Genomic DNA, 26696 nt, shown 5'->3' with positions numbered 1-26696 from the left:
TTCGCCGAAGTATTGATATATATATATATATATATATATATATATATACCACGAATTATTCGATCAAACGCATTATTAAACGGTCACACCAGTAAAATTTACTGTTACAGAGAATTGAAGTTGTTACTTTGAACTCCTTCCCAACTCAAATAATTGAAAAATAGAGATTAATCGTTGTTAAGAAGAACTACAGTATATATCAGAGAAAATATGTTTTTTTTTCTTCTTTATTTTTAGTTATTGAAGACTGGCGAGGAATTCTTTTCGTTTTGGTGCACATGTTGGTGTTTTAAATAATAGTTATATTTTATTTTATTTTATAACCGTCGTTGAACAGCCGGTCCCAGTCGTCGGGTTTACTACTATTATTGTTCAACTCCGTAGCCTTGTAATTTTGAACCCAATACAGAAGACAAGGAAACTCCTGGATCAAGTATTTGGAGAAATTTGCCGTCGTGAAGGACTTTTTAATCAAACTAACCTGCACTTGCGTTACATGGTGATAAAAACAACGAAAACCACCCGTTGCCAGATGGTAAGGGGACTCTAACCCACGATCCGTCTACCACTAAGGATATTTCACGTTAGCACTGTGGTCGGTGCAAGCCGGATGCGGAATTCGTATCGACCAGCCATCGCTGGGATTCGAACCAGGTTCACCTCATTCGAAGGCAAACGCTCTATCCCCTGAGCCGCCACGGCTCAAATAATAGTTATAAATCTTTTTCTTTTTCATCAAAAATAATAGTTGTTTTATCAATTAACCGGATCCGATTCGTTGGAGGAAGCTTATTGAGATTGCTTTGGCATGTAGTAGGCTGTAGTTCATTTGATGAAAAAAAAGAAGCCCTTCCTCGTATGATTGACAAGGTGTCTTTGATAAATAGCCAAAGCATAAAAATGCTACAATTTCTTAATATTATAAGCCTGTAATTTTCGTGTTGAACAAAAACCAAAAATAACAGAAATAAAAAATGGCAAAGTAGTAAAATTGTAAATTTCAAAAGAAAAAGGCATATATTGTGCTCTAACATACATTTCATTTAAACAAAATGAATCATTTTCATTACTTTTTTGGTATGAAAACGTTAACTGCAATTTTTTGGAAATTTAGCGGTAATTTCTTCATTGGTTAGTTATATCAACCAGTTTGAAAATGTTGTCTAAAAATACGAGTTTGGGCGTTGATTACTAAAAATTATTACAATTCTAATTGATAACTATTTCATAATAATCAACTATTTCTAATACTTATTATAGGTAATCATGATTAAAGAATATTCTACTCGAGATTATACGTATTTATGTAATCCATGGTCTATGATATCAAAATGTCATATATTATCAAGTAATTTTATAACTACGAATTTTGATTGTTCAAGTCATAAGGTAATAGATAGGTATTTTATGAAACCATAAGCCGAAATTGTATTTACATTTATTTTTTTCAGATTGTGCTAAAAATACTAATATTTCTGTCAAAGGAATTCTCATCGGCATCAAACTATTTTATTTTAGTTTGAAAGGCAAGCAAAAAATGTTTTTTAAAATGTACAACTTTGACATTTCATTGACAAGTTTTTGTAACGGTAGCTTACGATCACACAAGGTTTTGTAATTACAATCACAATAATAATCAAAACTATGTTTATTTGTAATGACGATTACAAGCAATTGATCACTTAATTAATTTATCCTTATTTGAAATTAATTATATTTTTGCCCAAGTCTCTCGAGTAGAACGTGAATTCATGGAACAGTTTACCGTTGCGTCAAGAATCCGTATTTTTCTTATGTTAATAAGTAATCATAAATACGTATAAATATATAATACATATAAAAATCTCTTGTAATCATAGCCAAGGGATACGACTACGAGTAATCATAAGTTGCGATTAATGCTACACTGATTACGTGATTATTCACAGTAATTTCCAATGTTAAGACTTCTTATCAAATGTATTTTTTCAACATAAAACTATATTTCATGCTCAGAAATATGAGACTGTTATGTCGAAAGTAAAACAATATTATTATAATCTCGTAGTTAAAGTTTACATCTTGCAATAATGACTGCAACTATGATTAAAAGTATAAATAGTTGTACTCACGATTGCGATTGTAATTGATTACCTGATTGTTTGATTCCTTATCTGCAATCAATTATATTTTTGTCCAACTCTGCTACCCAGAACGAGTTCGAATGATTCAGTAGTTGTATGAATGTAAAGGGATAGTCTGCTATTGTACTACTACTTAAACACTTATGAGTATAAGTAATCATAAGGTGCGTATTAATAAGTTATACGAATAAGAGTTTCCTGTGAACATAAGTAGCGACCAAAAGTAATCAGAAGTCATTATTACTATGTCCCTTTTTAGTTGATTATTTATGATAGCTATTTAAAACATAAAACCTTCTTAAGAAAAATATTTTTTTCAACATGAAACTAAGCATTAAAAGTGAAATTTGTTGAAGTAGTCTTGTCTTCTTTTAATCATAACTACGACTGTAATTTGATTATGATGATAATTTCATAATGTAAATGTTTACATGCAAACACGATTAGATTTCAAGACATTCATTTTTTGATTGATTGATTCCTTACTCATATCAATTATTTGTGCATGCTGCATAAAATGGGGGTGGGGTGGGGGGTTAAATTTAGAAAATTTCTAGATGAGCATTATTTTTTACTATCTGTCCCGAATTAGATCCTTGATAACAAATTTAATGACATTAAAAAGTCTGTGTAAATTTCAGATCTTCTAAAGCTTCTAACTACACTTTTCATAAGTAGAATATTAATTATTATTCCATTATGGTGAAAGTCATTAATTAGTTCAAGTGTGAAGATTAATTATTTCTTATGATTTTTCCTTTCATTACAAATGCATCCAGAAAATTTAACCAATTATTTTGAACAAAAGTTGTTCCCGGAACATATTTCATAATTACTTCAAATTTCTTTTATGTTAAGAAAGTAATTAAAATCAATAGCCATAACTATCAGTGTCACAAACGAAACGGAAATCAAAATAACGCAAAGATAATTAAATAAGTGCTTTCAGCTTGAAAAGCTTTCATGGAAGAAATTTTAATCTGATATCCTCTTACGCTTTAACTCACAAAAGTATTCTTTGTTTTGCCCATTTAGAGTTTATTTTATTATTATTACAGAGTTTTTTTTCTTTTTTATTCACCCGATTTTCCGACTCAACTCAAACTTATTTGCGGCTCGCAATAAGCTTATCTAATTTCTGAAACTCGAATAAATGACATCTAAATTACGCCTGAAAGCCGACTTTAATCCATCAAGATGGCTGCTATGCTCCAAGATGGCCGCTTGGTTCATTCATTATTATGCGGCAACGTCATTTGTCTCTGACCAACTGCGTGACAGATGACGTCAGTAGGCGGGGTCAGTCTTAGTCGCATCAGTCAACATGACGTTGCTATCTGTTCCCGTGATGCTCGGGACATCGATCTTCCAGTTCCTCTGTTGAGGAAGTATAAATGTATTTGGTATTGATGCCCGGGATTTCCAGATGTATGCGGGAATGTATAAATCTCATTCTATAGAATGAGAGAATTTGGCGACGGTATTTGTAAAGATGCCTTCTTTTTCTTTCACTCCTATTTGAATTTCGTACATCACTATCATAAATGCAGACTTTTCCACCTAAGAACTTGATCATAGTCGAAAGAACCACTTTCTCTTTTGATACGTTATAGGGAATTTTTGTATTTATTTTGCGCTATCTAAGCACAGGGTTTTGATTTCAGTTTTTGTTGCTTTAATTTAATTTCGAATTGTAGTCATTGGATTGAAAATGGAAAGTACACAAATATTTATTATACAACTTTCAGGTTACGCAATTAATACCTAAAACTACCTTTTTAAGCTAAGACGCTCTAAGCAAAACACATCGAACTAAAAACTTATGATCATTTCCTTTAAACTCTAGTTTCATTTATGCAAACAGAAAAATTACTAAAAACTTATAAATTAAATAAAAGAAAAACAAGAATCCTATAATAAAGGTTGTATACGAGAAGATAAATTGTTGTTAAATAAAAGCTTTATATTACCATTGATTTAAAAAATGTTAAAAAATTCGATAAAAGTTTCAATAAATGGCAACATTATTCTATTCAGTCACCGATTCATTTCTTGTTCTTGATCTTTATCACTGAATTTGAAGTTTAATCTACAATCAGAGATTTGAATCCGTGAAGCTAATTACGATTTACTATTTTGCATAATTTCAACTATTCAGATTTTTTGCTTAAGTGATACGCGGAACTTTTGGGCTACATGAAAGGGGAGAGGAGATTGAAGCCATTGATTTTACTCAGTTATAAAAGAAAGATATGCGTCTTCAAGAAGTGTAAATGATCTGTCTTTTTCAAAAGTAATAGTATTTGATCAAATCAACCCAAAACAAATAAATTAATAGTTTAAAATAATTTGACTTTTAAGTTGAATCTGCATTGCCATTTTCGTTAATTATAATGTTATGAGCAGCCGTGACTCCTGGGATAGAACGCATGCCGTCCAATGACGATGGCTGATCGATGCGATTTCCGCACCCGGCTCGCACCGACCACACTCTGACGTAAAATATTCTCAATGGTAAATGGATCATGAATTGGGGCCTCCATGTCGTTAGGCTAATCATGGGAAGTTTCCGCGGTTTTCCTTTCTATGTAACAAAAATGAGGGTTAGTTCCATTAAAAAATCTTCCATGAAAGCAAATTTCTCCGTATACTTGATCCAGGAGTTTCCTTGTCTTCTGGATTGGGTTCAAAATTACTAGGCTACGGAGTTAAAATTTCGTAAACGTAAACTCAAAATTGGGTCAGCTTTTTATATATATATAGTTAATTCTTGAGAGAAATTCATTGATTTTCATTGTATCACTGTCTGTAATTTGATTTGCATTTGAGGCATTTAACATCATTAATCTTTTGAACTTAATTCAGGAGATGGGAGATCTTCTGAGTTGCACATAAGGTTAACACAACTTTCGTGGATAATATTTTAGCGAAACTAATTTCGAAACAAATGTCTGCATTGAATGGAAAAAGACACCACAAATAGCTCCCATCCCTACTATTTTTGCTTAAGTAAATTGCGTATTTTTATAAAGTTTTAAAATTAATATAAATATTTCTTGCAAAGAGGCAACTTTTATATTAACATTATCATACATTATAGTTACCATATTTATATATATTTAAACTCGAGAGAACAACATGACATTTCACATAAATACAATAGTCTCATATCTTAAACAATAAATAGAATAGCATATTTCAAATCAGATACAATAGTATGATCGTATTTCACACTAGATTGAATATCATTAAATTTTATTTCTATGTAATACTAGCATGCTTCAAATTAGATAAAATATCATGACACTAATATAATAGCATAACTCTAGACGGATTAACATGACGTTTAAAACTTAAATATTTTTTCTATATTATCTATTGGAGATATGAATACAACAATCCCATACCTGAAATTATAGACAGAGTAGTGTGAAAATTGAAATTTGGCATAATACTATATCAAAAAGTAGTTACAATAGCTTTAAATTTCTAACAGACATGATGGTATTATTCTTCGAACTGGAATTAAATTTGAAGTTAGATAAATTTAAAAAAAATAAATAATTACAGGGTGCAAAATAAATAAATAAATAAAATCCGGCCAAAGAATATTTAATGTGACCTTAGAAAATAAATAAATTAGCAAAATATAACAAATAATTATAAGAATGGTGTTTTACTAAAAAATAAATTGAATTGATTTCAAGGAGCCAATCTTTTGCAGCGACGCAGAGGCGAAAACGTTTATTGAAATTTTCAGCAATGGACTATAAATATCCCATTCTCGCTGAAACGATTGCTTTAAAGAATCCAAAATTTTGTTTGCAACGATTTCAAACTGCGGTTTTTCTTGTTTAAGCAATTCTAAAATCACAGATCTCTTACTTGACATTGTAACAAAAGCCAAAAAACAATACATACCGTCATGTGGGGCTACTTTGTGCAGGATTTCGCAGTTTCTGAACTTTGACATGTAAAAAAACTATGTTAATTCAAACTTTAGTAAAATTTATCGATATTATATTTATAACTGGACTCAGACGAATGAATTTGATCAATATGGGCATTATTTGCATGTAATATTTACAAATAATGAGTCAAAACATACCTTACACAAAGTAGCCCCCAAGTGGGGCCCCCAGTGCATTTTTTTTTCATTTTCCGTTTATTTGTTATTAATTTTCTATTTTTTTTAACACTAACATGATATAATTGTTTATTTATATATAAATAAAATATTTTGCACCTGCGACAATTGTTTTATCAACGTCTTTGCATTTCACAGCTAAAGCTTCCGCGCACACTTTTCGACTTCCGACGTTCTCGGAAAGTTGTTGACATTGGATGAACGAAACACACTCTGAGATTGTTTTAAAATTCGAAAAATGTTTTGTAGTAATAGAGGAGACTTCTATCTTCAAATTCCACACATTTTTAACGTGAAAAAAACATAATACTGAATAGCAGCACTTGAAAAGTGCCAATTTCGAATTTGCACAAAGTAGCCCCACATGACGGTAAACTAAGACATATTAAAATATTTTATAATAAGTAGTCGACAAAAATAAATGAACAAACAAATAAGAAAGAAGTTGGTTAATTTCTCTTCCATAAAGCATTAATTTTATTAATTAATTTTTTTTTTGTTGCTTTAGATGCAACTGCCTTTTTTGCTTAAACTAGATACTTTAGGCTAGATACAACTGCATAACATTTCGAATCAAATACAATATTTCTTATTTTTAAAAAGACATAATGATTAGTAAGGCGTCTAAACATTTATACCAAAAACTCAGTGGAGAAAAACTGACATAATTAGATGTATAGAAAAAAAAATCGGATTTGAAATCTTTAAAAAAATTATAAGATCTTTAATTAACATTAGAACTTATAATGAGCAAATTGTATTTTTTTGCTGCTTCTTTTAATAAATGTGTGCTTTTCTTTCCCTCATTTGAAATCTAGAAATACAAGTGAAAAGAAATAATCTTAAGTGTAGAACATACATTTGCTCATATCTCATATCTGTTCATCTCATAAATCTCTGTTCCTTTGCTCATAATGTATCTGTGTTAGAACTGGTTTCGGCTGGAGATATTCAGGCATTCCTGGCTGATAAGGATTTGCGGGGATCTATGCTGAACTGGTATTCTTTTAGAACATTTTGGGTTTTGTTCGTAATAATGAAGAGAAAGATCTCTTAAATTTTGTAATACATTTTTTATGATCTATTTGTATTCAATACCAGAGTGATAAATTTGAGGGATAATAGAATATTACGAGGCAAACACTTTTTGCCATTGAACACAAGATCGTGAATAAAAAGTGCTACTGATATAATGAATTTTATACCTGAAAATCAAATAAAAGAAACAAATATAAAGGATACAAAAAAGATTGAAAGATTTAAAAAAACAAACATATATAGTTATNTAAACCTTATATCTGCATTGAATGGAAAAAGACGCTGCAAATAGCTCCCATCACTAATATTTTAGCTTAAGTACGTTGAGTATTTTTTTATAAAGTTTTAAAATTTCTTGCAAGAGGCAACTTTTATATTAACATTATCATAAATTATAGTTTACCACTTACATTTATTTAAACTAGAGAGAACAACATGACATTTCATGTAAATACAATAGTCTCATATATTAAACAATAAATAGAATAGCATAATTCAAATCATATACAATAGTATGATCATATTTCACACTAGATAGAATATCATTAAATTTTATTTCTATGTAATACTAACATGCTTCAATTTAGATAGAATATCATGACACTTCACATTATCATCAAACTAGACGGATTAACATGAGGTTTAAAACTTATGAATACAACAATCTCATATGTGAAACTATAGACAGTATAGTGTGAAAAATGAAATTTGGTATAATACTATATCAAAAAAGTAGTTACAGTAGCTTCAAATTTCAAATAGACATGATGGTATTATGCTTCGAACTGGAATGAAATTTGAAGCTAGATTTTTGAAAAAATGTAATTACAGGGTGCAAAATAAATAAATAAACAAAATCCGACCATACAATATTTAAAGCTACCTTAGAAAATAATTAAATCAGCAAAATATAAGAAATAATTATAAGAATAGAGTTTTACTAAAAAAATTAATTGAATTGGTTTCAAAGAGTCAACCTTTTGCAGCGACGCAGAGGCGAAAACGCTTATTGACAATTTCAGCAATGAACTATAAATATCCCATTCTCGCTGAAGTGATTGCTTGACAGAATCCAAAATTTTGTTTGAAACGATTGTGTACAGATCAAATGAGTGAATTCAAACTGCGGTTTTCCTTGTTTAAACAATTCTAAAATCACAGATCTGTTACTTGACATTGTAACAAAAGCCAAAAAAACAATACATAAACTTTGGCATACACTATTTGGAAGAAAGTGACGGAACACGACACTATAACGACATAAACTCATATTTATTAAAATTAATAGGAGGTAGGGCCTCCTTTGGCTGCGATCACAGCTGCAACCCTTCTGGGCATGCTTTCCACTAAATTAGCCACAGTGGCAAGAGGAATTTCCTTCCAAATGTTTAACAGGAAGTTCCATAGTTCATACTTGCTTTTGGGTGCAGACTCTCAACCGACAGCCCAATTCGTCCCAGAGATATTCAGATGGGTTAAGATCAGGGCTCTGCGCCGGCCACTCCATGTGTAGTCCTCCTTGCAACATGGGATCTTGCGTTGCCATCTTGATACAAGCAATGATCCATACAGTACGTTGCCCACAAGGTAGGAAGGACATGATTGTCGAGAATATCACAGTATCCATCGGCATTCATCATACCATCAACCTTCACCAGTGGGCCAGCCCCATACCAGGAGAAACAGGCCCATACCATCAATCCTCCTCCACCAAACTTTACAGTTGTCCCGTCACTTTCTTCCAGATAGTGTATATTATAAAATATTTTATAATAAGTAGTCGATAAAAATAGATGAACGAACAAGCAAAAAATAAGTTTGCTTATTTCTCTTCTATGAAGCATTAATTTTATTTTATTTATTTATTTATATTTTTTCAAATTTTTTTTGCTGCTTATGCTAGATACAACTGCCTTTTTTGCTTAAACTAGATACTTTAAGCTAGATACAACTGCATAACATTTCAAATCAAATACAATAGTTTCTTATTTTTAAAAAGACATAATGATTAGCAAGGTGTCTAAACATTTATACCAAAAACTCTGTGAAGAAAAACTGACATAATTAGATGTACTGATTAAAAAAAAAAAAAATCGGATTTGAAATCTTTAAAAAAAGTTATAAGATCTCTAATTAACATTAGAGCTTATAATGAGCAAGTTGTATTTTTTTGTTGTTTCTTTTAATATATGTGTGCTTTTCTTTCCCTCATCTGAAATCTAGAAAAACAAGTAAAAAGAAATAATCTTAAGTGTAGAACATACATTTGCTCATATCTCATATCTATTCATCTCATAAATCTCTGTTCCTTTGCTCATAATGTATCTGTGTTAGAACTGGTTTCGGCTGGAGATATTCAGGCATTCCTGGCTGATAAGGATTTGCGGGGATCTATGCTGAACTAGTATTCTTTTAGAACATTTTGGGTTTTGTTCGTAATAATGAAGAGGACGATCTTTTAAATTTTGTAATAAATTTTTTCCCCATACAATGTGGATATCATTCATTTGTATTCAATACCAGAGTGACAAAATTTGAGGGATAATAGAATATTATGAGGCAAACATTTTTTGTCATTGAAAGCAGGATTGTGAATAAAAAGTACTTCTGCTATAATGAATTTTATACCTGAAAATCAAATAAAAGAAACAAATATAAAGTATACAAAAATTCTGATAAAAATGTTTCAAAATATAAATTTGTATCGATTTTATCAAAATATTTTTTATCAAAAGAATCAAAAGATTTTATCAAAAGAAAACGGTTAAATAGTGTTCAAAATATTAAAATTTTAAAAAAGATTGAAAGATCTTTAAAAAAAAAACAAAAAAAAACAGATATAGTTATTATAAATTATTATAAATTTTGCATTTCGCAAATAATTTCGATTCATTTCACATTTTTGCATTAAAAAAAAATCATGTCAATATACATATTAAAAAGAAATTCATCTTTACAAAATTACTTTTCTGGTCATGCCATACTACTCTACTTTTTACAAAATTCCCATAAATTGCTTTTAGAAACACTGTTATAAATTTTGGAATGAATTGAGTTGAATCTTAACATCTTTCAAATTCATTGCTACCTTAATAAGATTCCAAACTGTTCATATATTTGGGAACATATATCCTACTGTTCATATATATGGGAACATACATACTGTTGATATATTCAGCTTGTTCCAAATTGTTCATATATTTGGAACAAGCATATTTGGGAGATTTTGCATAGCATTACGGTATTTTGACCTCACAGCGCATGCGAATAATTTCCTTACAGGAATCGTTAAGGGTAAGTAAATAAAGTTGTGTTAGAAATGACGAGAGACAAACACTGCGGATTCTTTTCTTAATGCTCAATCTTAGCATTTTTAAATCTGATTATGCGATATCATGGTTCAACTTGGTTCATGGCTGAAGCACAATCCTATTAAGTCCTATTAAATTTTAAATCCTACTAAGGTACTATTCAGTTTAAAATCCTACTAAGGTTTCAGAAAATTTGTTTGATATTGTCGTTCAAGGTTGAATCTATTTTTTCTTTCTTCAGAAATTGTACCCTATTTCTTTTGAATTTCATCAATAGTGACGCGTATCAAGCCTTCATTTTCTGCATTTACTAAATAGTCCGAGGTGGATCCGGGCCTTCTCAATAAGGTTTTTACAGACTAGGCTTTTACAATTCGGCATGTGCACTCGCAGAAATAAAACTCTCACATTAGACGATTCAGTAATCCTTGAGCCGTATTCCGTTCATTTTGAGAGTCATACGTTGTCACGAAATCACGTGATTTGTAACGAAACATGAACTCTCAAATATATAACGAAAATGTTTATTCAAGTACGGAACATCATCGTAGTGCATTCTGGGAAATTATTTACCAGAATGAAAACTAGACAATCTAAAATAAAGTGACGATAAAGCCGACCGGTTGTATGTTGGTCAAGGAGTTGGTCTTGAGTCTGTACCAGGAAGAGCCCGGGTTGTAACACGAGGCATGGGTGTAATTTATCTCTCTGTTCTATCAGTTTTTCTTGTGTAGTTTGGTGTTTTACGGTGCCCACGATAAAGTGACTAATAGAAAAGTTAGATATATTAGGTGCTAAGAGTTTTTTTTTGAGGGGGGGGGAGGGTTGGAGGAAATATGTATGTATAAAAAAAGTAAACGAAGAACTCCCTAAGTAAGAACTCCCCTAGTCGTTTGTCTGGACCCGTGGCGGTGACTATGGTAACGAGGTATAACTATTTCAAGTAATGGTGTGGGGTCACTGTTTAGGACAGGTTTTGGCTCGGGTTGGAAATCTTTTTCTTCATTCTTTTGTGCTAGCCCTAGAGTAAAGAGAAGCTACCCTCCCTGAAATGCGCTATTCTTGTTTCCATAGCAGCAGACGGCCTCAGACTTTGTGGCGGGGGGAGTTCTTACCGTAGACAAACTATAGGTAGTTAGTTTATTTACATCGCACTAGAGCTGCACAATGGGCTATGGGAGACGGTCTGGGAAACATCCCTGTGGATAATCCGAAAACATGCCATCACAATTTTAATCCTCTGCAAAGGGGATGACTCCCCCGCTTATCTGCAAACTGGAGTAAATAGAATGACGAAATATTTTTTTTAATTTTGACGAAATTCGTTTCTTTGAAGAAGTTATGATAATTGGGTAGTCATTTTTGACGAAATTTTTACTCGGAGCATATACTAGGAAACAGTTTCAGCAGAAACGAAGAAAGTTTCATGAAATTTGAGTATCTATTTTCTGTAGTGTGTTCACCAGTTATGGTCCAAAAAACTTTTTTATAAGCCATCTAACACCCTCAAATTTGTGAATCAAATTTGAGATGGATTGATTGAGAAATTTGTGAATCAAAAATTCAAATCGTTTCTTCTAGTGTAAGTTGATCTGGCATTGAAGTTTATTTAGCGTTGATAAGAAGAGGCTCTTTAAATGAGCGACATAGCTCTAAATGGGATCATTAAGACCATGCACAAGACATCTAATGTATTCTCATCGGCACAATGAACAAAAAAGGATGGTTAAGTTTGGTAATGACTTCGAGAAAATTTAACTGTAAAATATAATTTCATAAGTCGTGGTAAAATTTGAAAATTTTATCATGGTACATTAGAGCAGGGTATAAAAATCATTTATTCGGTTGAATTTACTTTTCAGTTTTGTATTTTTCATTAAATGTGTGGTAATAAGTACTATAATTTTAAAAAACCAGAATTTCTGGTAAAGCATTACCGCATGATCGGAAAAGAGGGCCACACAAGTGGTTTAAATACGATATACTTTGGTTTTATTAACCAAAATTTTGTTGATGTTTTTTTTCTTCTCCGTTCCCGAGTTATATTTCAATCTAACATCCTGATGTTAAAATTTGTTTTGCAAGAATTTTAAATAGCGGAATATTTGTTTTTCTTTCGATTAAATTTGACTTTATGGATTGATTGACTTTCTTTATTCTGCTAAGGCATCTATTTTCCCAAGTGAACAAAGTTATCGACAACGTTGAACATTTGGTTAGTTTTTCATTTTTAGGTTTGGTTTGAAAAAAGTTTTTCGGAGCTAAGGAAAAATCGTCTTTTTTTTGGCTATGTTAAATTATTAATTAATATTCAGCTAATGCAATTGTAAAATTATACCCATATTTTTTATGGTTTTACATAAATTAAGTTATTGGTTTTTAGAGATTTTGTGTGAGGATTCTCAAAATTTTTCTACTTTTTAAAATAAAACATAATAGTTTCTGCAAGAAGAAAATTCTATTTGATCTCACAATTTTTTACATTGATCAATCGTTAATATTAAGGAAAAAAAAACTGGGTATACTTTGTGTTTTGTAGACTAACAGATTAACAATAAACATTTTTTCCCTGTAAATGAACTAAATTTTACCAGCCTTAAGTCTGGTAAACTGAACGTACTCTAAAACTTCGACTTAAAGAACAGGGTAGATGTATCCAAAATCAGGATATTAACAAATCCTCTGTCGCCCTATGTAGTTGGAATTCTAATCACAGGTTTGAGTTTTCTTCTGATAAAATCATTCAACACTAATCTTCATCTACCGAACTTGATTTCTGGGAATCATTCCGTATTTTGAAAATTTTGAATAATTTAGGAATGATCTTCCTATTATATCCTCGTTTCCCAATGTTTGGAAATCTATTCTAATTTAATAGTTTGCACCTTGGAATTCCCACCAAATATTCTCTCATATGTTTCTTATCATCCTTCTTTTCATCCTTCTTCTTCTTCAAACTTGTTCCTCTGGCCCTACAGGTTAAATCACTTTGCACGGGCTTATATCTTTACTTCTCAACTGTGCTCTGGTGTTTATTGTCTATAGAATGGAAACTATAGTAGTACTTTCATTTGTGCTTTATTTATGTTGTTTCTCCGATTTACTGATAAAAAAGAAGAAAAAAAAATTGAAAACTTAGGGCTCTAACTTAAACTAAAACATATAAATTATTTAAAGATGATTTTCGAGTGTTTTAAAAATGAATAAATTTTAACCTCGATATAATTTACTCCATTACCATGAGGCTCATGCAGATAATTTTTCTGGAAATGCTTCCGAAATATGTTTGAACAAATTAAATATTTTAAATTATTGCTTTCGAAATATTCTTCTTAACCACTTGAGATCCAACATACAAAATATTGGACAACATGTAAAGAAGGATGTTTTCAGATTATTTTTTTGCAATTGCTATGAAAAATGATAAGAAAAGTAAGAAATTCCATTCATGTAAGCTTTTGAACAGTTTTACGACTTGTAAATATCTTATGATTTGAATTTTAGTGAATTTTATTTTAAAATCAAAATGAGAAGTAATTAAAATACCCTGCAAAATCCTAAAAAGAGTTTCATATTTGTAATTAATAATTAAAAATAATCAAAAAAGGTTAAGTTCAATTAATTTGATTTTTTATACTTCGTTTTGGTAAAAACCACTTTTTTGACATTGATTTTCATTGACAATAGTCGAGAATAGAGAATAGTAGACGCAATAGAGAAATAAGAAACAAATAAAAAAAAAATCACATAATACCTATTTTAAACATTATAATAATTCCTCAGCATATTGTATTGATAATAACTTGTACAGAAGTGATGCGCTGTCAAAAATTCTGCATAAAATTACGATATAAAATATTGGTAAAGAGAGTGTAGCATCTGTAAAATTTATTACAACGCAATATTCATTTTAACGTAAAGATTTATATCGTATCTTTTATTTGTTTACTGTGTTACTAATGTTTACTTAATTGCAGTGATTTTACAGTATGCCATATTAGATTTTTTACAGTAAAATTGGATTTATGGTAAAGAGCACTGACACATGTGTCAGTGCTTTTTGCCCAAATTTTTACAGTGTACAGGTAGGTTTTAAAGTTGGTGTAATTAAATTGAACCATAAAAATTCTAAGCTTAATTTATATTAAGAAATATATAATTTAATAATTCAATTGTTGCTAGAGAAACAATACTTGTATGTAGGGTAATTTCTTTATTTGCATTTGAGAAATCTTAAAAGATTTACATTTCAAAGGGATTCAAAATTTGGTTTGATTTTATATAATCAACATTCAAACACGTAATGTATAAAGAAAAGCCTTTTATCGAAATATTCGATTGTCAAAAAGGGGAGTAAAAAAAATTCTCATCCTTGGGGGCAGATTAAGGTCGATAGTTTCCATCATGGGCCGCACGTGACCAAGAGTGCTGTAGTTTCGAGATTAGTCCCATCCCTGCGACGGGTTAAATGAGGGTTGAGAACCCTACAGTTAACACTTTAAATCCAGTCTTTTGAGGAGGCGGCAGGTACTACTGTCATAGAAAACCCCTTTTTACACTTCTAGATATCTTTGCTTTGTAATCTGTGCATAGAGCAGCAATGTCAACAAGTTCTCCTCCCCTAAGGGTAACACTTTTGAATTAAAAAAGGGTGTGACTGCCCTCTTCAGAAAAATGTTATTTCAGCGTTTTGCATTTAAATCTGGAATATTTTGTTACTCTTTTGTTCAGAAGCAGTGCTCAATTTAAAAATATATTCATGGTCTTATTACAGTTCTAAAATATTCATTATTGTTTTTTTTTTTCCTCTAAAGCGTGGGAAGGAAAAGAAGAAAATATTTATACTGTTATGTTTTATATAGTGTCACAATATATGCTGAGCAAAAGTATTTCAAACTCCATTTGTGGTAAACTTCATAATTACGTCGTCGATCATGTAGGTAATTTAAAAAAAAAAAAAAAAAACTGAATATCTCTAATTATAAGACCCAATAGCTAAATTAAGCAAGGACAAAATAAATTAAAATATTCAAGGACTAAAATATTCATTGTTATTTTTTTTTTCTAAAGCGTGGGAAGCGAAAGAAGAAAATGTTTAAACTGTTATGTTTCATTTGGTGTCACCATATATGCTGGGCAAAACTGTTTCAAATTCTATTTGTGGTAAACTTTATAATTACGTCGTAGATCATGTAGGTAATTTTTGATAAAAAAAAATGAAAAAAAGAAACTGAATATCTCTAATTATAAGACTCAATAGCTAAATTAAGCAAGGACAACCTAAATACTTATCCTATACATATATCCTAGATATATATTCTAGAAAAAGTTAAGACATGCTGGTGCTGGGAGTACCAAATGAATAGTAAAATTTAGAAATTGAATATCGATTAAATAAAATTTACTTTTTTTGCTTTTAGACGCAAGTTCCATCAGGGAAACATTAATTTTGTTCAAATCAACTTACAATTTTTGAATTTAACTAGTTATGTGATTTAAAATTAACTGACTGAGGGAAATGTACGTTTGCATGACTATATATTTATAATGGAAATTAGTTTGTATTTAATTGTAATAAATTTCGAAAATAAATTACATAAGCAATTATTCAATAACTACAAAGCTCTACATTAATTAAATATTATATTATTTTATCTCATGTGGTCACAGTGAAATTTAGCTTTTATATTTCGAATTCATAATAGTTTGTATATAACATATGTTACCGTGAAGGACGGAAATAAAGAGAATGTCGACTTTCGACGGTGAACATCCAAAATATTTGTTACATCCGCCTTGATATTAATTTATTCGTTGATATTATTATATTTATTTGATATTTTAATATCTGCTGATGATAGATTAGGAGAAATATCAGTGTTCGGAGTACTGGTTAAATGCATACTAGGAAATGGCACTTGACCTAAAAAAAACATTGATGTAGGGCATACAGGGAAAATATATACTGGGCACTGAACCTTGAAAACATTCATGTAGGCCATACCGGGCAAATGTATAAAGGGGCAGAGGTATTTAACTAGACCAAATATATATTTCGGACATTTGCTAAAGTGACTGTGTGATGGTCAACAGCCACCGATTTCGGTCATTCACAGTAACATAAATGGAATTGTCGCTCATTTGTAAAAAATAATAACGCTATCATTGTCCTCATAAAAAGGATTATTTCTCTTAAAACATTTTACGTATTAATTCTTCAAGCTACAGGCTTTTTTTATTTTCTCAGCTCAAAGGGGGATGAGGACAATTTAGCAACAATTACAACTTATTTAATAATATTTAAAAAGTAAATGAGTGCATTTTTTATTTGAGAAAAATATCCAAACAAATGAGGCAATTATGATTAACTAAACTAATTTTAATACTTTGAATAGGGGGAATTTTTTTTCTTCTCTTCACATTGTGACAACCAATCGATTAAAAAATCTTATGAAAGTATCCATTCCAAAAATTGTAAATAGTCAGAAACTTGAATAGAGTATTTTTCTCAAATTTCCAAAGAGTATACCTAAATAACAATTATATTTTTTTGTTCACAACTTAATTTTTCACCATAAAAAAGGTATAATAAAGTTAGAAGTTTCATTGCACTTTTCACAAGGTTGTAATTACATCTCGTTTTAACAAGACATTGTGTAAGAGACCATTGTTACAAATTCACTAAAAATACAGACTGCTGGCTACTTCGTATTCACTAAGATTTCAAAAAGCTGGTGTTTCAAATTCACTAAAAATACAGAAAGCTGACGGTAACCTCATTTTCATTGAGGCTTCAATAAGCTGGTGCTTCAAATTCTGTTAAAATACGGAAAGCTGGTTACTTCATATTCATTAAGTGCTTCAAATTCACGAGAGATCTCATCATCCGTAATGGGTTTTTTTAATAGTTGAAGTTAAATTAAAATTTAAAATAAAGCTTTTTTGTAAGTACTTTTTTGTAAAATAAAATTCGTTAGTAAAGTAAAAATTACTGATAAAATAATTTCCTTTTGTAAAATGAAATTTATTAAGTGTTGTATTTTAATTAATTTAATAGTTTAAAGTTAGAGTGAGAGGGCTAAATTCAGTTGACGAAGAAATGAAATCTAAGAAAACTTAATTAGCAAATTTTTATCACTGATATTAAAAAAATAGTTGGCAAATCAAAAAGGGTTTTGTTTCCTTACTGTTTGAATTTGAAATGTTCAAGCTGAAATTAAAAAGAAAAATTAAAAATAAAGTCTATCTGAGTTGTTTAGTTTCAGCAAATGCGCTTAAATCGTGTTATAATGTAATCTGAAATTTGATGATGCCTTCAATAATTCATCATTTCTAATTTACTTATAAGATCATGACATGTTAAGGCAGTTGTCCACTTTAAAGCAGACATTCAGGTAGAAAGTTGCAGATATGATGTCTGTTCTACGACTGATTAAATGCAAGCATCTTGATTATTTATAAAATTAATTAATTGTGTGCGCCATACCGTGTCTGTTAACCACGCCCACACCATTTGACGAAAAACGTTTCTCGTCGTTGCCATTCTGTTCTGCAGAATTCCGATGACGGATGATGTGTCGGGTGGAGTCCGAATTTCACGGTTCGGCAAATTCTGTTCGGAGATAGATATCTTGGACTTTTCTGACGGGCGACATCCCTCAAATGGTACACCTTTCCTACGGACAGGGGGTTATGAAATATTCGTAGGTAGAAAGGTGTGGCAATTTTTGCAAGCATATGCATGCGAAGGAATGATACACACATCATCGCAAACGATATTTCAAGTTATTACGAAGTGGCAGACGATTCTGTGACACGCAAGAAAATACTTATTGAAGATCATTACTGGATGGTTTCGAGATTAAAACATCATGAATTTTCACTTGAAAAGTATCCCAGCAGCTTGGCATAGTCTAAAATATAGTACTTCTAAAGTTCTACGACTATAGATATACCATGTATCGAAGTTAAAAATTTTTAAAAAATCATATCGAAAACTAAATCCCTAGTTTTAGTGCTTTCTCAGAACTACATTTTTAACACTATTTTTACCACGGTTTTGTGAATGCCTATTTCGATCAAAAGGTGCTTTCGACACGTTTACAGTTAAAATAAAATAATTGTCAAGGCTGAAAAAATTTCAAATTCAGAGTTAAGCACAAATATTTAAAACAATATATTTGTGGATAAAATGCATACTATTGAAAAGCAGCTGTGTTATTGAACTTTTTAGAATAAGTGTAAGTTGCTGCAATGATCTGCACCAAAAAGCAACATGGCTGAAACCGAGAGAATATTAAAGTTATGCAACAGCTTCCGTATTTCCAGTTTCAACTGAAATCGTCATTAATGTGACTAAAATCGATAAAATGCTATAAAATAGCGTTCTTACTTTTAAAATTGTTTAAAACTGGAAACCTGGAAGAGATAAAAGGAATATCGTGTGCGCATTTCTATATCCAGAAGGAGTTGTAAGGAAATTATACAACCGAATTAATTTAAAAACTTCAGTTCTTAAAGTCAAAAAATGCTTTGAAAAGAGATAATTAAACTTAGATAATAATTTAAAGTTAAAATTTATAAAGTGTTTTTTGAAACCACTATGGTACAAATAGTGTTGATAAGATCATTTAAATATATCACAATTATTGTAAGATGTCTAGTGTTAATAATCATTTAATTCTAACACGATCATTGCATACGAGTCACGTATTAATAATAATAATAATAATGTGTTATTATGTTAATAATGTCGTTTGTATGCTTACAACAATCAACGTAAAGAACAAGTTCTTGTTTCTCTATAGAATTTGTTTTGTCACATTTTTCGTTTGAATAGAATAATAATTTAACGAGCCTCTGTTGCTGAAATGTAGAATAATATAATTTATTTTCTAAAAAATACAATTGAATATAAACAATTTCTTAATCTGGCTGAAGAATTGAACTCTGTACTCAACTTTGTTTTTAAACTGCGTTGTATTTTGTAATAAATAATACGACGTTGTAAACAATTTCTAAAAATTTACATAGATATTAAAATAACATTTTGTTTGTTGAAAAATTTTTTTGCTTCCATCGACTATTTTTTTTAACAAAAATTTAAAGTTTTAAAAATATAAACATTTTGTGGGATAACGGATCTTTATTTTTCAGATATTAAGACATAAAACTTGCTCATCATTTAAAGTATTTCAGCTCATAAATATATAGTTGCAAACAAGGTGGAAGAAAACGCACAATATACGCTGACAAAAAATTACAACTTAAAAGTTCAAGAACGTGGCATATTGTCAAGATAGCCTTTTTTGATTCACCATGTACTTCAATTATCATTGTAAAAAAGGATTTTTCAAAATTGAGCGAAAATGTGTCAAAATGGCTTCGAAGCTAATAATTGTCGAATTTGAAAATCACATGCTTTCAAAATTGAATCAGCATATGCTCATTTTCATACAAAATGCATGCGCAGTCTCAAAAGAGATGTGAAGGGAGGAACGCGTGAGAGATAAGTTCGTTAGTTATCGGCAGAATTTGAATAAAGCCCTCGGAACTTGAAGTAGTATGCTTTAACCACATAGTCGAAAGAATGTGGAATCTTATACACTGATCTCCGCAATGACATACTAATTTCGAATTTCAAGGGTACGAAGGGTTGCAATTTTAAAAAATAGAGTCCCAATAGCTTAGTCAGGAGATCAATGATTTTAATTTACACTTTCTTACATTGCTATGTCTTAAAAACTTTTAAGCAAATGGAATGTAAGTCATGATTTGTCGTTGCGACGGCCACTAAATAAAGGTTCATAGCTCTTGACAGAATGGAGTTTACAACTAAGAGTTTAGAGAATGCTATTTGGAGCTCGGCTGTCATTGGTTCGATTCTTGGTGCTAGCCAACGAACTCTTCGCCCTCACATACATTTTTCTCAATAATGAGTATACCCTGATTCAATTTTGAATACATGGGGTTTTCAAATTCCATTATTATTTTTTTCGGAGTTATTTTGACACATTCTAGCTGAATTTTGAGAAATCCTTCCTTACTGTGTATACATTTTCATTATTTCACTTTTTATGAGCCCACATTGGTGTAATCATCTTGCACATAAAAATTGCTTGCGTAATACTACATTCTACTATTAAATAAAATGGAAATATGCTATTCATATTAAATAAAAAAGATTATACTTGTTTAGTTTCTAATGGTTTTTCGATATATCTGCATGTAACACATAATATTTTTTTTTTAAAGAAAGAAAATAAATGTATTTAACTTTAAACTAAATACGATTGAATTTTTCATACGATTCAATTTTTAAACTAAAGTTACTTGTACAACATCTAAAAACAAGATGTTACAAATATTATGTTTCTAATAATCTCTCAAACAGGAAAGGGCTCCAAAAATTTTACAAGAACTATAAAACATTGAATTAGTTTAGATTGTGTTTTGTGTTGAAGAAAGGTAGAAAAGTAAAAAAAAAAAAATTCTAATAGTTGATTTACATACTTTGTGAGTATTAATTACATAACTTATCTAGATTTTTTAATACATGATGTGTTATGATTGCTTAAAATTTTTTAACGAACAGGTATAGATGACTGGAACTATCTGATCGAATGAATTTTAATAGCGTTGATGTTTTAATATACTTTTGATCCTTCATTAAAATTTAAGGCAATGATAGTCCAATCTAATTGTAAATTACATTATCTATTTCGAAATTTTTAAAGATAGTTTTATTTTATAACCAGCACTGAACAACCTACCTAACTCTGAGTTTACGACTTTCAATGTTCAACTCCGTAACATTATAATGTTGAACCCAGCTCAGAAGGCAAAGAAATTCCCGGATGAAGCATTAGGGCGAATTAGCCTTGTAGAGGACTTTTTGACTGAACTTTGGATGATTTGTGTTACAGGAGAGGGAAACCGCTAAAACTTCCTATGATCAGCAATGATCAACAATCGATGAGTTCCAACCCACGATCTATTTACCACTTAGGATACTTTACGTCAACACTGTGATTAATACGAGTCGGGGGCAGAATTCGTATCAATCAGCCACCGTTACGATTCGAACTTGGATCACCTGATTGGGAGGCGAGAGTTCTATCCCTTTAGTTACCGAGGATTAATTTTTAATGTTATTTTCCTTTCATCTGTGAGATAATCATTTAATGCGCACCGTATTTTGCTGACCTATATTAAGTTTCGACCAGCTAGTTAGTGTGGTGGGTTTAGACTTCGTCTGCCGCAGCTTGGCCAGGGTTTGGTTCCCCGTGATTAAGGTTGGAAGTCTGATCAGATTGAGCTTACTCCAATTTCGTCTTAGTAGTTCAGAGTTTTTCCTTGTGTAATGTTTTTGGTAGTTGCAAAGACGGAAAAGTCCATGTTTGTGAGGTTGGGGGGAGTAGGGCGGATGCAGAGTGTTTACTACCATCATCTACCCTTTGATTTAAATTGCTGTAGGTTGTAGTGCACAGTATTGTTTTCAGGCCATTATAAAGAAGATACCTTAAATTAACGCTAATTGCCCGTTCATGTAGCTCCAGTTCAAAGTAAACAACTTCCTCTAAAGTCGTTATATTTTTCTGCAATAAAACTCAATATTAAGAAAATATCTGTTTTTTAATTCGTTAAATTGCCATATCTTAGTAATTCCAGTTCTTTAGAAAATCAGCTAATATTAACGAGCAGTTAAATTCAGAATTAATCTTCTATTAAGCAGATGAAAAATACTTAATTGTTTCCAATAAACAAACAAAACAATTGAAGAATAGATATAGAAGAGAAAAAAATAAAATAACACAAAAAAAAAGAAGAAAAAAAAGTGACATCCCATCTCATCGCCTGGGCTTATCTAGATACTTTTCATTCCAACTTATCTACTGATAGAGCGGAAAAGAAAGAGATATACTCCCGGTCAGCCATTTTTCCTTCCCTCATCTTCCGCATCGCTCCTCTTCTCCATCCTCTCCGCATTCTCGGATGCGGAAAGAGAGAGAAGCCAGGGTGACGTCACTGAACACTGATTGGTGGATTCCGGGGAATCCCGCCCTTTCCTCCACTTCCTTCCAGGAGAGCCTGAAACCGGGAAAAGGAGAGAAAAAACTCACGAGGAAGGAAACGGGAAAAAGGGCGTAGGGCGGGAGGAATATACGCGGAACAGCCCTAAGATGTGCATCTTCCTGGGTGAGATTGAACAAGCAGATTCGCCCCTGCATCGATCGGGAGGGCGCCATTAAAATATTGCCGATAAACATATTATATTCGAAAAGCCCCACGGCGCGTTGAGCCTGGCGAAAACTTGTCCGTCTGTCGTAGAGGGCATCTTAAGTTTCGGAAGACCCCCCTCCAAGATTTACAGTCAAACTGGGCCCTGAATTGGAGATAAGCAGCTATCAAAGTAGGTAAGATTAGCCTGGAATTTATTCTTTTGAGGTATACCTTTAGCTTGTACATTCCTACCTCCCCCCTTCCTCTACTGCGCATGTGTAGCAATTCGTTAGAAATGCAGCGACGATAAGCTTTAGTCGACTTTTCTTTTTTATCCTTTTTTTTTTCCTTCCTGGAATATTTTGTACGGATTTAAAGATTTAGGAGAGCTTTAGAAATCTGAAGTTTTCCTTATAGTGTTTTCTTCTTTCTTTATATAAAGTTTTGCATTCCTTAAAAGAAGAGAAATACTAAAAAAAAACTATTTGATCAAAAGATTGATTTTTAATAAACTAATTTGGAGCAGAGGCAGCTGTTTTTGTAGGTATTAGGAACAAATTATTAACAATAAGTTTGCTATTTTTTGATCAAAGGAAATAATTTGAACATTTAAACGTTGCTTATTATATTCTCGATAATAAATTTTAAAAAAAAAATGTTTTTATTTTTATAGATTGTTAAGAGAAACTAATTTAAACTAAGTAAAATAACTTCCGTCTTTTTGATAAAATCTATTTTTGTGAATAAAAAGATATTTAAAATTATAAGTACAGTAGAGGTAATAAATTAATTTAGTTTGAAATATAGTTGTTTGAAGGATTACTTTGGTTATGTAAATTAAATCTTCTTAGTTCTGATCTTAAATTGGAGTGTTTAAAGATAACTGTGAATATTTCAGAGACACAGATTGTTTGCCGCATAATAAATAAAAGCATATTTACTCATTGCTCTCTCTGTTAATAACTGTATTTGAAATAGATAATTAAATTATGTGAAGCCAAATTCATGTTACCAAGCATACAATCGATAAAGTAAATTTCAATGTTCAAGTTTTCTGTCAGTAGCGTAATAAATAGTCACTTCCATTTTAAGTAACGTTTAGGTCATTTTGCATAAAAAAAATTTAAAAAATCAGTTTTTGTATCAAAATGATGTGACAATAAACAAACAATTAATGTAGTTCAGGGATTATTGCATAATTTTATTTCCTTTATTTGTAATGGAATCTACATACATGCTTTTAAATTTTAGGTAAATTTGATATAAAATTCATGAAGTTATTAAAATGTTGTTTTAAGAGTTAGATTTCTTTTATTGTTTTATTTGGGGGTTGAAACTTTTATTAGCGTTGTTAATCCTATTAGAGTTAATTCATCTAGGCCATACACAAACAACGTTAGGTTCTCAAGGTAAGGAAATCAAATAATAAAGCAAACTCAGACTAAAGCAAAAATAAATAAATGAATAAATAAATAAAATACAAAAAAATAAGTGGGTAAATCATAAGGGAAGGTACTACAGGGTAGTGGAATCTATACAGGGTAGTGCAAAAAAAAATCAATGACAATAAAACTTAATTAAAAAAAATATTTTACTTACTTTAAATATTTAGGATGATAAAACTGAGAAGATACACTTATTCAAAATCAAACAATTTCCTTATAAGAGGACATTTTTCTGAACGGATTCTTAAAGATAATTAAATTATGATTGTACAGTATTTTCAACTTCTTTTTTTCCAAATATAACATTCAAAATTACTTATAAATCATAAAATTAAATTCACACTGCTCAAACGTCCTGCTTTGAAATAAAATTGTAACTTTCATTGGATTTAATTGTTTAATTTTAATGTTGATATGTTAATACAGCTGAATCTCAAAATTAGTTCTAGGTAAAACATGAATTTTTTTTTTGTGTGTGAGTGCATTGTACACCGATTTTTTTTTTTCCTGTATCACGTATTGCATAAAGAATGCATAAACAAAACTCTAAATGATTTCTTACTCCACGAGTAAAAAGTAAAAAACATTGATTTTAAATATTATTATTTTATTTTCCGACAACAAGAAATTCGTTATAGATACACAGAGACTTGCATTTAAAAATCTATACATACTTGAAATTTTATTCTGAGTAAATACTATTTTAAAATTGCTTTTTTTTTTTTAATGAAAGCCTTCTTCTGTATTTATGAGCTTTCATCAAGCAGTCATGGTTTTATCAGATACGAAAAAATTTTCTTACACTAATACATGAAAAAAATAAAAGATTTTAGTAGATAGGTATTTTGTTAACGTCCCACTAGAGCTGCACAATGGGCTATTGGTGACGGTCTGGGAAACATTCCTGAGAATGATCCGAAAATATGTCCTCACAATTTTAATCTCCTGCAGGAGGGATGGCATCTTCCCTTTGGCAATCCGATGACCTGTGCGCGAAGTCATGCACTTTACTGTAGAACAGTTTAACGAGGACCGATACCGTGCACCTTTGGTCCCTACGCAGTCTGATTAAAAAGATTCTGAAAAATTGATTCACTAACAAGAATAAGATTCCTCTTTGTGATTCTACTTACACCTTTCTTAAGATAAGAAATATACATTGACTTATTAAAGGGATTTTTCTTTTGATTTCCTAAAAGGATATTTTCTAAAAGGATATGTTTATATTTTTTTGTTATTATTATTATTTTTTGTTTGTTTGTTGGTCGCAGAAATGAGCCTGATAATATGGTATACAACTACGCAGTTAGAAATTCGGGAAAGCGATCAATAAATAAAGTTTTTGCTTGAGTAATATGTTGCCAAAATGAACAATATTATTGTTTAAATTTATTCTAATTGAACGTAATCGCACCACGAACAGAACTCGAGAAGAAATGTGTTTCATTGAATTGCGCTTAAAGACAGGGCTAGTCCTACGTCACCTAACGACGTCACCAACGACAACTCCCTCAATGGGTTCCAATAGTAAGATGGAATCGAACTCCTCTAACATGGCATTTCTCATTGAATTTTAAATAAAAAATAAGTCATTTAAATATATTAATAATCTGGATTGGATAGAGAATAATAGGTTTGATATAATAGCATCATTGATTTTTAGTTTAAGGTTAGCTAAATTGTAAAAAATAGTTATAAGTTTTACTTTTTTATGAGTTTCGCTTCATTATGAGTTCGGATGATAAATTCATTCCGTATTATGGTTCAAGGAACATAAATCAAATAAATAAATTATGAATCTGAATTAGAATGAAAATAATCGGTTTAATTTAAGTATCATTGAATTTTAATTTATAGTATCATTGAATTTTAATTTAAGGCTAGCTAAATTGTAAAAAAATGGTTGTGAGTTTCACTTTATTATGAGTTTCGCTTCATTATGAGTTCGGATGATAAATTCATTCCGTATTATGGTTCAAGGAACAGAAGCCATTTAAATATATTAAGAATCTGAATTGGATGGAAAATAATCGGTTTAATTTAATAGCATCATTGAATTTTAATTTAAGGCTAGCTAAATTGTAAAAAAAATGGTCGTGAGTTTCGCTTTATTATGACTTTTGCTTCATTATGAGTTCGGATGATAAATTCATTTCGTATTATGGTTCAAGGAACAGAAGTCATTTAAATATATTAAGAATCTGAATTGGATGGAAAATGATCGGTTTAATTTAATAGCATCATTGAATTTTAATTTAAGGCTAGCTAAATTGTAAAAAAAATGGTCGTGAGTTTCGCTTTATTATGACTTTTGCTTCATTATGAGTTCGGATGATAAATTCATTTCGTATTATGGTTCAAGGAACAGAAGTCATTTAAATATATTAAGAATCTGAATTGGATGGAAAAT

General features: G+C 30.6%; 1 protein-coding gene across 5 annotated transcripts in view; it reads left to right on the top strand.

Moving 5' to 3' along the window:
- Positions 1 to 26696, top strand: part of LOC107448880 (endothelial transcription factor GATA-2-like) — a 313302-nt gene that overhangs the window by 22561 nt on the left and 264045 nt on the right. Inside the window, exon 1 of one of the 5 annotated variants that reach the window (XM_071187730.1) lies at positions 22897 to 23035. The exons of the other annotated variants lie outside the window; for them this stretch is intronic. The gene's annotated coding sequence lies outside the window, so the exon portion shown is untranslated. Of the gene's footprint in view, positions 1 to 22896; positions 23036 to 26696 lie in introns of those variants that run through there. 5 annotated transcript variants of the gene reach the window in all.

Source organism: Parasteatoda tepidariorum, chromosome 2 (assembly GCF_043381705.1).
Source record: "Parasteatoda tepidariorum isolate YZ-2023 chromosome 2, CAS_Ptep_4.0, whole genome shotgun sequence".
In the NCBI taxonomy this organism is placed as follows: domain Eukaryota; kingdom Metazoa; phylum Arthropoda; class Arachnida; order Araneae; family Theridiidae; genus Parasteatoda; species Parasteatoda tepidariorum.
The sequence above is the reverse complement of the archived record's forward strand: the minus strand, read 5'-3'. Positions and strand labels throughout refer to the sequence as shown.